The sequence below is a fragment of the Haliotis rubra genome, unplaced genomic scaffold (genome assembly GCF_003918875.1).
Source record: "Haliotis rubra isolate DU_JTF1 unplaced genomic scaffold, ASM391887v1 Scf587, whole genome shotgun sequence".
Classification (NCBI taxonomy): Eukaryota; Metazoa; Mollusca; class Gastropoda; order Lepetellida; family Haliotidae; genus Haliotis; species Haliotis rubra.
This window is the reverse complement of record NW_025767287.1, coordinates 114,238-125,921: the sequence shown is the minus strand read 5'-3', so window position 1 is coordinate 125,921 and position 11,684 is coordinate 114,238.

The window sequence follows — 11,684 nt, the reverse complement described above, 5'->3', positions numbered from 1 at the left end:
ATACAGACCCTGGACCACAAAGATGTTGGTGACAGAACATCAGTATGTGATGACGACAACCAATGTCAGTGACACAGTATAAGTTGTATGCTTCTCTCGGGGGTACCCGAGCCGGTAGGCGAGGGATGACACTGCTACAAAGAGGCGTACATCAGACCGTATTACCCGAGGGAGAAGCATACAACGTATTTATCTTACCGCCATGTTAAATGTACAAAATATCATTTTATTTTATGTTAAAGATCGCTACCAACTATATGACATGCAAACAAAATGGCGTCTGCCTCTCGACTGCATTTTTAACATCAGTGAAACATATTCTGACAAGCATAAAACTGCTATAAAAAATGTCAATTATGTTTAAGCTGAGTATGCAAACCACTCAATGAATAAAATAGCTTAATAAAGCAGTGAAAGTCGGTAAAATATATCTGTACAAAGTGAACACAAAAACAGCTGATCGAACGGGTATTTCAACTCCGGGCACGGCATGCGTCATATTATGACGTTATAGGATTGTTAGCGCTTCAGCTTCTCGGCGGAGAGCTTGGCGGTTGCCGTGGCAGCGGGTAATATTTTTTCCAGTTGTCACCCTCCTGGGAGCGTGACACGGAATATTGTTAAACCATCGTTGACCAATGAAATTAAAGTATTTTACATGAAGGTAAGATAATGTTGTTTGTCATCTAGCATGTAGTATAACTGTTGTGGTTTATGGAGATATCATGTGGCAAGACTTCCAGTAGTGTGAAACAGCTATACATTTTCTCCAATGAAAATCATTGAAGATGTTACAGTCTTTTATATATTTTTTTACAGCATATTTTTGAACCTACATGAAAATTTAGCTGACAATAAGTTGTTCTTTGGGGTTAGAGTTCCAGGTGACAAGCACGTGCTTGTGTTCTTGGTGTGAATTGTTATTACTATTGTTTGGGACAAGCACCTGCAGGTATTCTTGGTATGAATGCATGTTAGAATCATTGGTGTCAAGCACCTGGTGTCAAGTGTCCATGGTGAGAATGCCATTTTAACAGATTCTATCTCTGAAGAATGTCTGCCTTCAACTGGTTTGCTAAATTGAAGATTGGGAGAGTTACTTCCCCTGCACCACATAACAAACCCACCTCACCCATCATCCATGACTGTTTCTGTGTTTTTGGACATGGATGATGGAAAGACCTCGGCCACAATAAATGTTTATATACAACCATTTATAATTATTTTTTCTAAGTGAAACATTGTACGGTTCAATTGTGACACAATGTTTAAGCTGGCTTACACAAATGTGTTGGTTCCCATGGTCGACATCAGGCTGACAGATTGGATGTGTTGTCATTTTGACAAGGTATATCAATCCTCAAATATACATTCCAATTAAAAATGATGTCAATGTTTACAAGTAAGTATAACTGAAGTCACTCACTCACTGTGAGAATGCTGTGCAGGTTAACTGTCTGAGTTGAAACATAACAGCCAACACTGAATTTTTGTGGGTATTTTTTGTCATGTCATTCAACAACTAGCATGATCATCGCTTCACGTTTTCGAATTTTGATAAATAATACTTGTGGAGATAATTTTTGGTGCAAACAGAAATCTGATCACATGGAAAACATGTGACCCACCTCTCAGATAGTAACTTGGGGATGTAATGGGGAACCTTTCTAATGTACACTTTACAAAATACTTTTGTACAAAGTAGATAATGAACTCTCTATATAAACTGTCATGTGTAACCCAGGCTGAAAACCATAACTGTGATGCTCGTATCAAATACATCACTAGTGAATAACAATTGGACAGGGGTGTAAACTATCTTTTGCTCATCAGTATATTCGTCTGATTTGTGACTTATATGTTCCAAGAACGAATACATTATTAGTGATGAATATACCTCATGTATTTTATTGGTTAGCTCAATCAACAATACTGTGGCTATTCAGTGGTAGAGTGAAGGTTGGGCCAAGAGTTTCAAACTACCATATTTCATTGTCTCTTTAGGTATGTACTACATTTGAAACTCTGTATGTTTTTGAAAGTATATCTCTCTGAGTGTGCTGTTTCCACACAACTCTTCATGTCACCTCTATATAGTCTACACTCTACGCAAGGCTCACAAGAATGTTAAAGAATGTGCTGACTTTTCAATGGGGGAACACTCAGGAAGAAAACCCACCTGCAATCAACGTTTACACATCACAACTTTTACCTATATAATCACCATTGTTTATTTGGGTGTTTACCACTTACCTGTGTAATCATCATTCACTTGTGTTATCATCATTTACCTACGTAGTCATCATATACTTCAATACTTGTGAAATGACTTTTTGTATGTGTAATGGCTTTTCATTGTGGTATCATTTTACCTGTGCTAGTGGCCACGTAGGTGAAGTAAACGATCATACACTGATGGTGTGTGTGTCTCCACCAGCTTATCTTGCCGGTAGTGACTTATCACTGGTATATTTATATAAAACTGCAAGATTACATATCGTCTGAAGGTGAAATGTCAAGAGATACTTAAAGATAAGAAAGTCTGCAGTGTGAGACAGTCTTCTGCCTTATGGTGGTCACCACCATTATCATCATCATCACCATCATCATCATCATCTTCATCATCAGTGGGCGGTGGGGTAGCCTAGTGGTTAAGACGTTCGCTCGTCACGCCGAAAACCCGGGTTCGAATCCCCACATGTGAAGCCCATTTCTGGTTTCCCCCACCGTGGTATTGCAGGAATATTGCTAAAGCGGCATAAAACCATACTCACTCACTCACTCACTTCATCATCAGTGGGGGATGTGGGGTAGCATAGTGGTTAAAGCGTTCAGTCGTTAGGCTGAAGACCTGGGTTTCAATTTCCCCACATGGGTAAATTGTGTGAGGCCCATTTCTGGTGTCCCCAGCCGTGATATTGCTGGAATATTGCTAAAAACGGCATAAAACTCACTCACTCACTCATCTGCAGTGAGCAGGGAACACATGATTCATTCTACAGTAAGTCTTGTGTGAGGCATGACTGCTCTCATCTCTATGAAAACACACAAAGTCTCAACCCACTCCTGAATAATATGGCCAGATACACATTATGCTTACTTTATCCCAGTAAATTACATTAGCCATGTATCAGTGTTTGTGTCTCTCTGCTCACAGGTTTGTTTCTATACACAGGACCCTCTGTATATGTATTGTCAAAACATGACAGTCACATGACTTACTTTCAAAGAAAAGTTATTGCTTTGCAGCTGTGATTATTCAAGCGGATATTATGGGTCTAGACCAAAGATTATGTTTTGTGTTCTTTTCAATTTGATTCTTCAAAATTTTTTTTGGTGATCATACAATGTTTCTTTAGATGTGGAAAATGATAGATTAGGGATATATTTAATATTAACCTTTATGATGGGATTTTTATCGTTCCTCCCTGTACACTGTATGATCAATCAGAGCATGTCTTATAGAGGGAGGAATACCCATTGTGCCGTTGTGTACCGGAACAAATTACTTGGTGTCTGTTTCACATGGGAAGACAAGTGTATGTGAGACATGTTTCACAAAAGAAGGCACTGTAGCTTACCTGCACAGAAATTGCAGTGCATGATACAATATTGTTAAGTTTGGATAATTCAGCATCGCTGTTATGTAACATTCTGAAGCTTGCTAAAAGTGGATGTTGTGGACATTTATGTAGAAGATATCAGCAGTCAAGCTAACAAACCTGCCCTGATGTTAGCATTGGTAGGTGAAGAAACAGGAAATCCTAAATCCATTTGAAAAGTGCTGCCATTTTTCCCATTTGGGTTGTTATGTGTTATTCAATATGCAGAAGAGACTATTGTCGGACAACACATGGTGCAAATTTTGCAACTGTTGTAAAAAATGTCACTTGTGTGAAAAGTTCTATATTGGCATATCTATGATTTCTATTATCATACAATAGTCAAAGTGAGCTGCGGTGCCTCAAGAATTATTTTAAGTCTGATGTTAGCGTGATAAATTTGGTGGAAGTGGCTTTCATCTGGTATCTAATCTTGATGCACCATTGAAAATATTCAGGCTTCAGATACTGAAATATTTCAGAATTTTCTCACACTCATCTCAGGTCTTTTGACCTTAATTCTAAATTTACCAAATTCCAGACAACTTTCCCATCCAAGGTTAGTTCCCCTGAGTGTAATGCCATGCCGTCTGAGACAGGTGTACATGCCATTATTGCTAGACACTATCATGCTGATAACGCCCTGATGTGCTGCTCACGTGGTGAATGTTATCGGGATATGCCAATAGGAACTGATATACAAGGTGATATTGCTTTATATCTTTATCCCAGAACTGATGTGGATTATAATATAGCCATGTAATAAATGCTGCAGGTACCTGGTTGACAGTGGCTCTTTGTTAGCGTGGTTTACATTCAGATCATAATATTAGTGACAAGAACATATATTATTAGTCACAATGCAATAATAAGTTCAGTCTTTCATTTCCTTTTAAAAGCTGGATAAATATTAATTTCCTTTCACATATTTGAACACTGGATAGATGGATCTGTAATTCTGTTAAAAGTTGCATCTGGTGTTTTCGGATAAGGAGTAAATCTAGCTGACTAGGCATGTTTATATCAGATGTCAAACACAACAAGTCTGCACATTCACAGAAAGGTATACTGCCTCCATTTTCTAGTGAATAAACCTGAGTAGCAATCTCTGGTCACTTCATACCAGAAGATGTTTGTTCTCTGCCTACCTGGTGCTTGGCAACAAGGGGATAGAACTGGCCATTAGTTAGTCTGTCTACTGTGTCGGAATAGGTATCCATATTTAACATAGGCCTGGTATGTCCGTGGGTTAGCACTTTCACACTAGTCTTGACTAGTACAAGCAGGCCTGGTATGTCAGTGGGTTAGCACTTTCACACTAGTCTCGACTAGTACAAGCAGGCATGGTATGTCAGTGGGTTAGCACTGTCACACTAGTCTTGACTAGTACAAGCAGGCCTGGTATGTCAGTGGGTTAGCACTGTCACACTAGTCTCGACTAGTACAAGCAGGCATGGTATGTCAGTGGGTTAGCACTGTCACACTAGTCTCGACTAGTACAAGCAGGCATGGTATGTCAGTGGGTTAGCACTGTCACACTAGTCTCGACTAGTACAAGCAGGCATGGTATGTCAGTGGGTTAGCACTGTCACACTAGTCTCGACTAGTACAAGCAGGCATGGTATGTCAGTGGGTTAGCACTGTCACACTAGTCTCGACTTGTACAAGCAGGCATGGTATGTCAGTGGGTTAGCACTGTCACACTAGTCCTCGACTTCTTGTACAAGCAGGCATGGTATGTCAGTGGGTTAGCACTGTCACACTAGTCTCGACTAGTACAAGCAGGCATGGTATGTCAGTGGGTTAGCACTGTCACACTAGTCTCGACTAGTACAAGCAGGCATGGTATGTCAGTGGGTTAGCACTGTCACACTAGTCTCGACTAGTACAAGCAGGCATGCACTCCCGTAATGGTTTGTAGTGTGAAGTGACATTATATAAGGTTTATTTATGTATTAATAAAGGGGGTTACAGTAAACTGTGTATCACAAACACACTTAAAACAAACTGCCGGATGTAACAAACTGGCCTCTTGCTGTGCATTTTTGGAAATGTGTCTAAAGAACAATGGTTTTAACAAACTCAAATTCGCAGTCCCTTGTAGTTTGTTATAACTGTAGTGAACTGTAAAGGCGAGAATTTATGGATGTCAGCTTCTTTTTTTGAGGGACACAATGTTTCGGAGTATATTCTTACTCCTTCATCACCTGTAAGAATACACTCCAAAACATCGTGTCCCTCAAAATAAAGAATTTGACATCCATAAATTCTCACCTTTATGTGTATCACTTATAAATGCCTTTCAAAGACTAGTTTACTGTATTTGTAAATGTTCGTAGAACATAAGAGAGCAATATACTTTCCCCCATTGAAGTTCATTACAAAGAATAGAACTCACACATGCATATTATACACAAGAAAACAATGGCCGTCCAACAATATATAAGTGTCAAGGAGCCAACATGGACTCCATTTGTTCTCAGATATATGTCCAACTTTACACCTGTACGCCATGTTTTCAAGACGTCTTTTCTTAAAACTTCATAAAAAGAGGTTAAACCGGTATATGTGGATTTGTAATTTTTGAATGAAATTATAATTAACTTACTTACTGACATGCTGTTACAAATGTCAAAATGACATTAATGCAAAATATATTTTCATTTTGCAAAAAAATGTCGGTTTTTTTAGATTGATCCTGGGCCTATTATGGACAGGTATTGTATTGTATTGGATCATTATTGGACTAAATAGTCATCAGGTATTGATCATTTATCAAACTTAAAATTCAAAAGAAGTTAAAGCACTCTATTGTTTTATTTGACAAAAGTTTGCCAGTCCTTGTTGACATTCTTTATGAAGCAGCACACTAGTGAAAGTGTTTGTTGTAGTCTATTTAACATTCACAAACAAGATTGTCAGAAGGTTATGCAGAAAAATAATTACACATGTATTTTAGATTTCTCAGTTCTCAGTCAATTTAATTTTGAATCTACGTAAGAATTAACTAAATTGCAAAGTATTTGTCTCTCAATTGCAGAATACATAGATTATCATATACATGTAGGTCAATTAGAGTCTGTTTTTTCTTTATTCAGAGACATCTAATTGGTCATGATCAGAATTGAAGTTTGTATGAGGCGAATGCAGACAGCATATGTACGTAAAAAGTCCTTTGAAATGGAAAATAACTGACGTTTATTGAAGAAAGGATGATGGAGGTGTATAGAAGAGGATGCATGTGGAGGAAAGATATATAAAATATAGACAAAGAATTGATGTTGAGGGACTGGCTGGTGGTGATAATGAATCTATACCCTGACTGTAAGCAAACCTTTGGGAAAAGAACATCATGATTGAAACTGGCAAAACTTAAAAATTTGTAGTTTAAGATGTCGCCATGACAGGTTAAATGTACTCCCTCACAGTTTGATGTTAGTGTTAAAGCATATTAAATCGTACAGCTCGGTTAGGGCAAGGTTTCCAAATAGCCACACTTTCATGTGCCACCTTATTAAAGGCATCAAACCAATATGGCCGACAGTTGTCTTTTAATGATGTAACTACACTATTTTGTTTTTAATTTTTTTGTTTTTATTGAAACATTTTGCTTGTGTCTCAAATCTGCTTTGTCTAAATTCATTAAGCTGTGAGATTGTCCGATCAGTTTGGTGTGTTTGTCTCTGATGTTGTGGACATAACCTGGTAGCTAGTTACAGAAGTTCTTGATTGAAGACCTGTACTGAACATGTTTGTGGGTGATACTGAAAATAGTGATTTCATTGGACAAACAAGTGTCTGTGCACTCCTTTGATTGGCTGAGTACATAAACATGACTTGTAGCTTGTAGAAACCATTGATGATCATCCTTCAGAAGCTCTGCATCAACAACATTTGATTGAAAGAACAGGTATGACTTAACACAATTCTAAACTGAATGCCCTGTGATGCAAGTTGGCTGTTTCAAAAGTATATATTGAACAAACATGGCCAGAAATGCTTTAATGTCTTGGCTGTGGAACAGCCAACATGTTCAATTTTCTGAAAAGCATGCCATTATCTTTTAGAAAGAGAATGGCAGAATAGCCTTCTTATGGAATCTTGTTCAGGCAAAAGAATTATTCTATGTTGGACACTGTGCAATGCAGTTAGCAGCGCCGTATGTTCCAGTATGTTATTACATGCCTTGAAGGAGGAGGGCTTAATGAGAGTAATGTGGTGATAAATAGCCTGGAATTGGTGGATGTTGTTCCCAAGACCAGGAATATCTACAGTTATACCCCACAGCACTGCTGTTGATCACTTACTTCTCTGTTGGAACTTCTTGATGGGCAACAAGTTTCCATGTACCCTAATTTAGATGGACTCAAATGGCAGACCAGTTTGGTTCAAGATTTAAAACTAGGGACTTCTTCAAGTGATTGTGTATCATGAAAATAATAGAACAATATATGGATTGATAACAAACTTACTTTTTCTGTGTGTGAATTGATAAAAGATAGCCTATCTTGACCAGCAGTAAGTCAGTTTATTGAACATGGTTGATCTGTCAAATGTTAAAAATTGAGCTTTCCCTTTACTGTGTCCATTTTAATCATAAAAGACTAAAAAAACCAAGAACTAAAACTTGTACTTGATGGAGAAAGCAACACCCCAATTATAACACATTACAAGATCAGCAAGTAATTAACGTACTGATTTATAAATATTTATTCACAAAAAGTTCATCAGATTTGGGGACAAGTTATCCAAACTTAGGTTGTCTTCTCTCTAGTATTTTTATATTTTGCAATTACATTGGAAACAACACATGGAGAGACATTAAAGAAAGAATGTTGAGAGAGAGATAAGTATTATTAAATGAACAGTTCCTTATACAGGTCTTTAAGTAGCACCTATATAATGTTGCACTGCTGTAAGTATGGCCAGTATTTATAACTATGAGATCTGCGGGGCTGTTTGCGGTAGGGTCCTAGTCACAACCATGTTAGAAACAATATTTGTACGGCTGTTAAATGATGACTAAACCATTGAGATTCCATGTAACAAACTGAATGAATGAATATGTCACTGAGGAATGTTTTGAAAGTCTCTGTTCCAACATCTGGCTCGGTGCTGGAAGTGAGCAGGAATTTCACGGTTATTTTTGTTATTTGGCTATTTGACACAGGTGAGGTTGTAAAAAGTCATTAGTTGCCTTCATTGTGCTTCTGTATAGGTACATCCGGCCTTCTAGAAAACTCTGCTGAAACATCTCAAATGGTCAACAAATAAGGGGGGTAACTCAATTCACACTTCCTGTTGCTTCTCTATTACTACAACGCTTGACATTTTACCGTTGCTTCAGTCATTTCCTCCCACTGACACATGTGCTTAGGTCAGGTGAGATAGATTTTATTTGACTGAAATAAAAAATGTTGTTTTTGCATATGTCACTGCCACATGTTGTGTAAACAGGAAGAAAGTAGGAAAATAATTAATTAGACCACGCTGGTGTGAGTGTCTGAGACTACTGTGACCTAAACTTCGTGTCAGGATACTAGGTGTGGGTTGCCGAAAGCTTTTGTGTGATCTCGCGTTTATAATGAGATTCAGTACACTTAGGGTAAACAGTCTGTTGTGGGTCTATAACTGTTCTTGTAGTCTATATTTGAAAGTACATTTGTTTCCTTGTCTGATATCTGTACTGAAGATTTCCATGGAGGTAGTTAAAATAATCCTAATTTGACGTTAATGAGATTGCAAGAAGGCCTGTCAGTGTGAGATGTGACACTGTTGTACTCCCAGAGCCCAGACAACACAAGCTGTGTCTTCATCAAGGACAGATTCAACTTTCTGTACTTTCAAGACATATTTATGCTAATGTCATCGAGTGATCAATGTGTTTTATCCAGTGGAATGACAATATGATGATGTTTTTGATCCCGACGCTGTGTGTATATATGATCCAGGATGATCCGTCAGGGGAGGAGACAGGCTTATGTGGACTTTAGTTGGATTCTGTGCCATCAACTTGAGAACCTATCTGCCCAGTACCAGTTTCCTTCCTTACCCTTTTGACAAGTTTTGTTTCACCTTGACATTAATGACTTGCTTACGCCCTCATGTTACCTTCAAAATTCAAGTGAGGTTTGTAGTTGTGCACCACTACTACTGGGCTATCAAGCCCTTATATAGTGGCCTTATGACTGATGAGTAGTTGTGCACCACTACTACTGGGCTACCAAGCCCTTATATACTGGCCTTATGACTGATGAGTAGTTGTGCACCGCTACTACTGGGCTACCAAGCCCTTTATATACTGGCCTTATGGCTGATGAGTAGTTGTGCACCGCTACTACTGGGCTACCAAGCCCTTTTATACTGGCCTTATGACTGATGAGTAGTTGTGCACCGCTACTACTGGGCTACCAAGCCCTTTATACTGGCCTTATGACTGATGAGTAGTTGTGCACCGCTACTACTGGGATACCAAGCCCTTTTATACTGGCCTTATGACTGATGAGTAGTTGTGCACCGCTACTACTGGGCTACCAAGCCCTTATATACTGGCCTTATGACTGATGAGTAGTTGTGCACCGCTACTACTGGGCTACCAAGCCCTTATATACTGGCCTTATGACTGATGAGTAGTTGTGCACCGCTACTACTGGGCTACCAAGCCCTTATATACTGGCCTTATGACTGATGAGTAGTTGTGCACCGCTACTACTGGGCTATCAAGCCCTTATATACTGGCCTTATGACTGATGAGTAGTTGTGCACCACTACTACTGGGCTATCAAGCCCTTATATACTGGCCTTATGACTGATGAGTAGTTGTGCACCGCTACTAGTACTACTGGGCTACCAAGCCCTTATATACTGGCCTTATCATATTAAGATAGGATCTTGACAAGACAATTTCATTGATGTTGCTGTATAAATTTCTGTTGTTAGCGGATCATTTTGGTCAAGTTGTGTTTGTCAAAAGAATATGTTCAAAATTAACTAACAGAAACCCTTGAAACATACAGCAAAGTTTGTTACATACAAAAGTGTTTTCCTCATTTGTAACAACATTCCATTTGAAAGAGGATATATGTGAATTGATCACCTCATGAAACATTGTGTATGTGAATGTAAATGGTCAGAGAACAAAGAACACCGGTACCTTTCACTATCGTGCCCCTGTTATAGTAAAGCAGAATGTCAGCAATGCCAGAAATTGACTAGAAAATTAATGACAAAATATATTATGAACATCTCAAAAGAATAAGTAAGCTCAAATTGAAACATTGTGTATGAAATATTCTTTTTAAAGATATTGAAAATACACTTAGATTTATTTCAAACAAAAGTACCCTTGATATTCCTACCTGATGTATGCAATTCTTATCTTTGCGTTTGTAGTCTATATGTCATGGCAAAATGAGCTGTTTTGCTGTGACCAGTTTAGAATACCTGTTCTAGGTTTGCATGCAAACATGGACATTTTGTGTAATGATACTCTATTCTTTTTTTTCAACAAATGTTGTTTAATGATGCCATAGATTGCCAGGAAATTTAAAGTAGGTTCACTTCCTTATTTTGTCCTTTAGAGCAGAATCCGAACGGAAACAAAACTCTTTATTTATTGCATGTTCTAAAAGTCACCGCCCGTGATTAAAATTGAACAAAAAGTTTGTAAAATAGCAATAAAAACACAAAACACGTACTCGTATTTCCGCCTTTTACGGAAACACCCAAAAGTTAATGAGCAGAGGGGTATCACGTATGGGTATATGTGCCTTGTTGCTGATGGCTGCCTCTTTGATTTCACCTCACAACTAAACAGTGCTCATGGATTCTGAAGCAGTAAAAGGTGTTCCTGATGTCACTTCTGAAATGGATGTTAGACCGTATCAGTATTATCCGATTTTACATCTTGCAAGACAATCTTCCAGTAAAGATGAAGAAGAAGAATCAAGCGAAACGGAGTCACCACTTGAGTTCAAAATAAATTTTAAAATATACCATATCATTTAACAAGAATACTATTTGACAGCAAAATGTGATACAGTTCCAACCAGCAAACCCACCCCTATAAGTATATGACCAGTC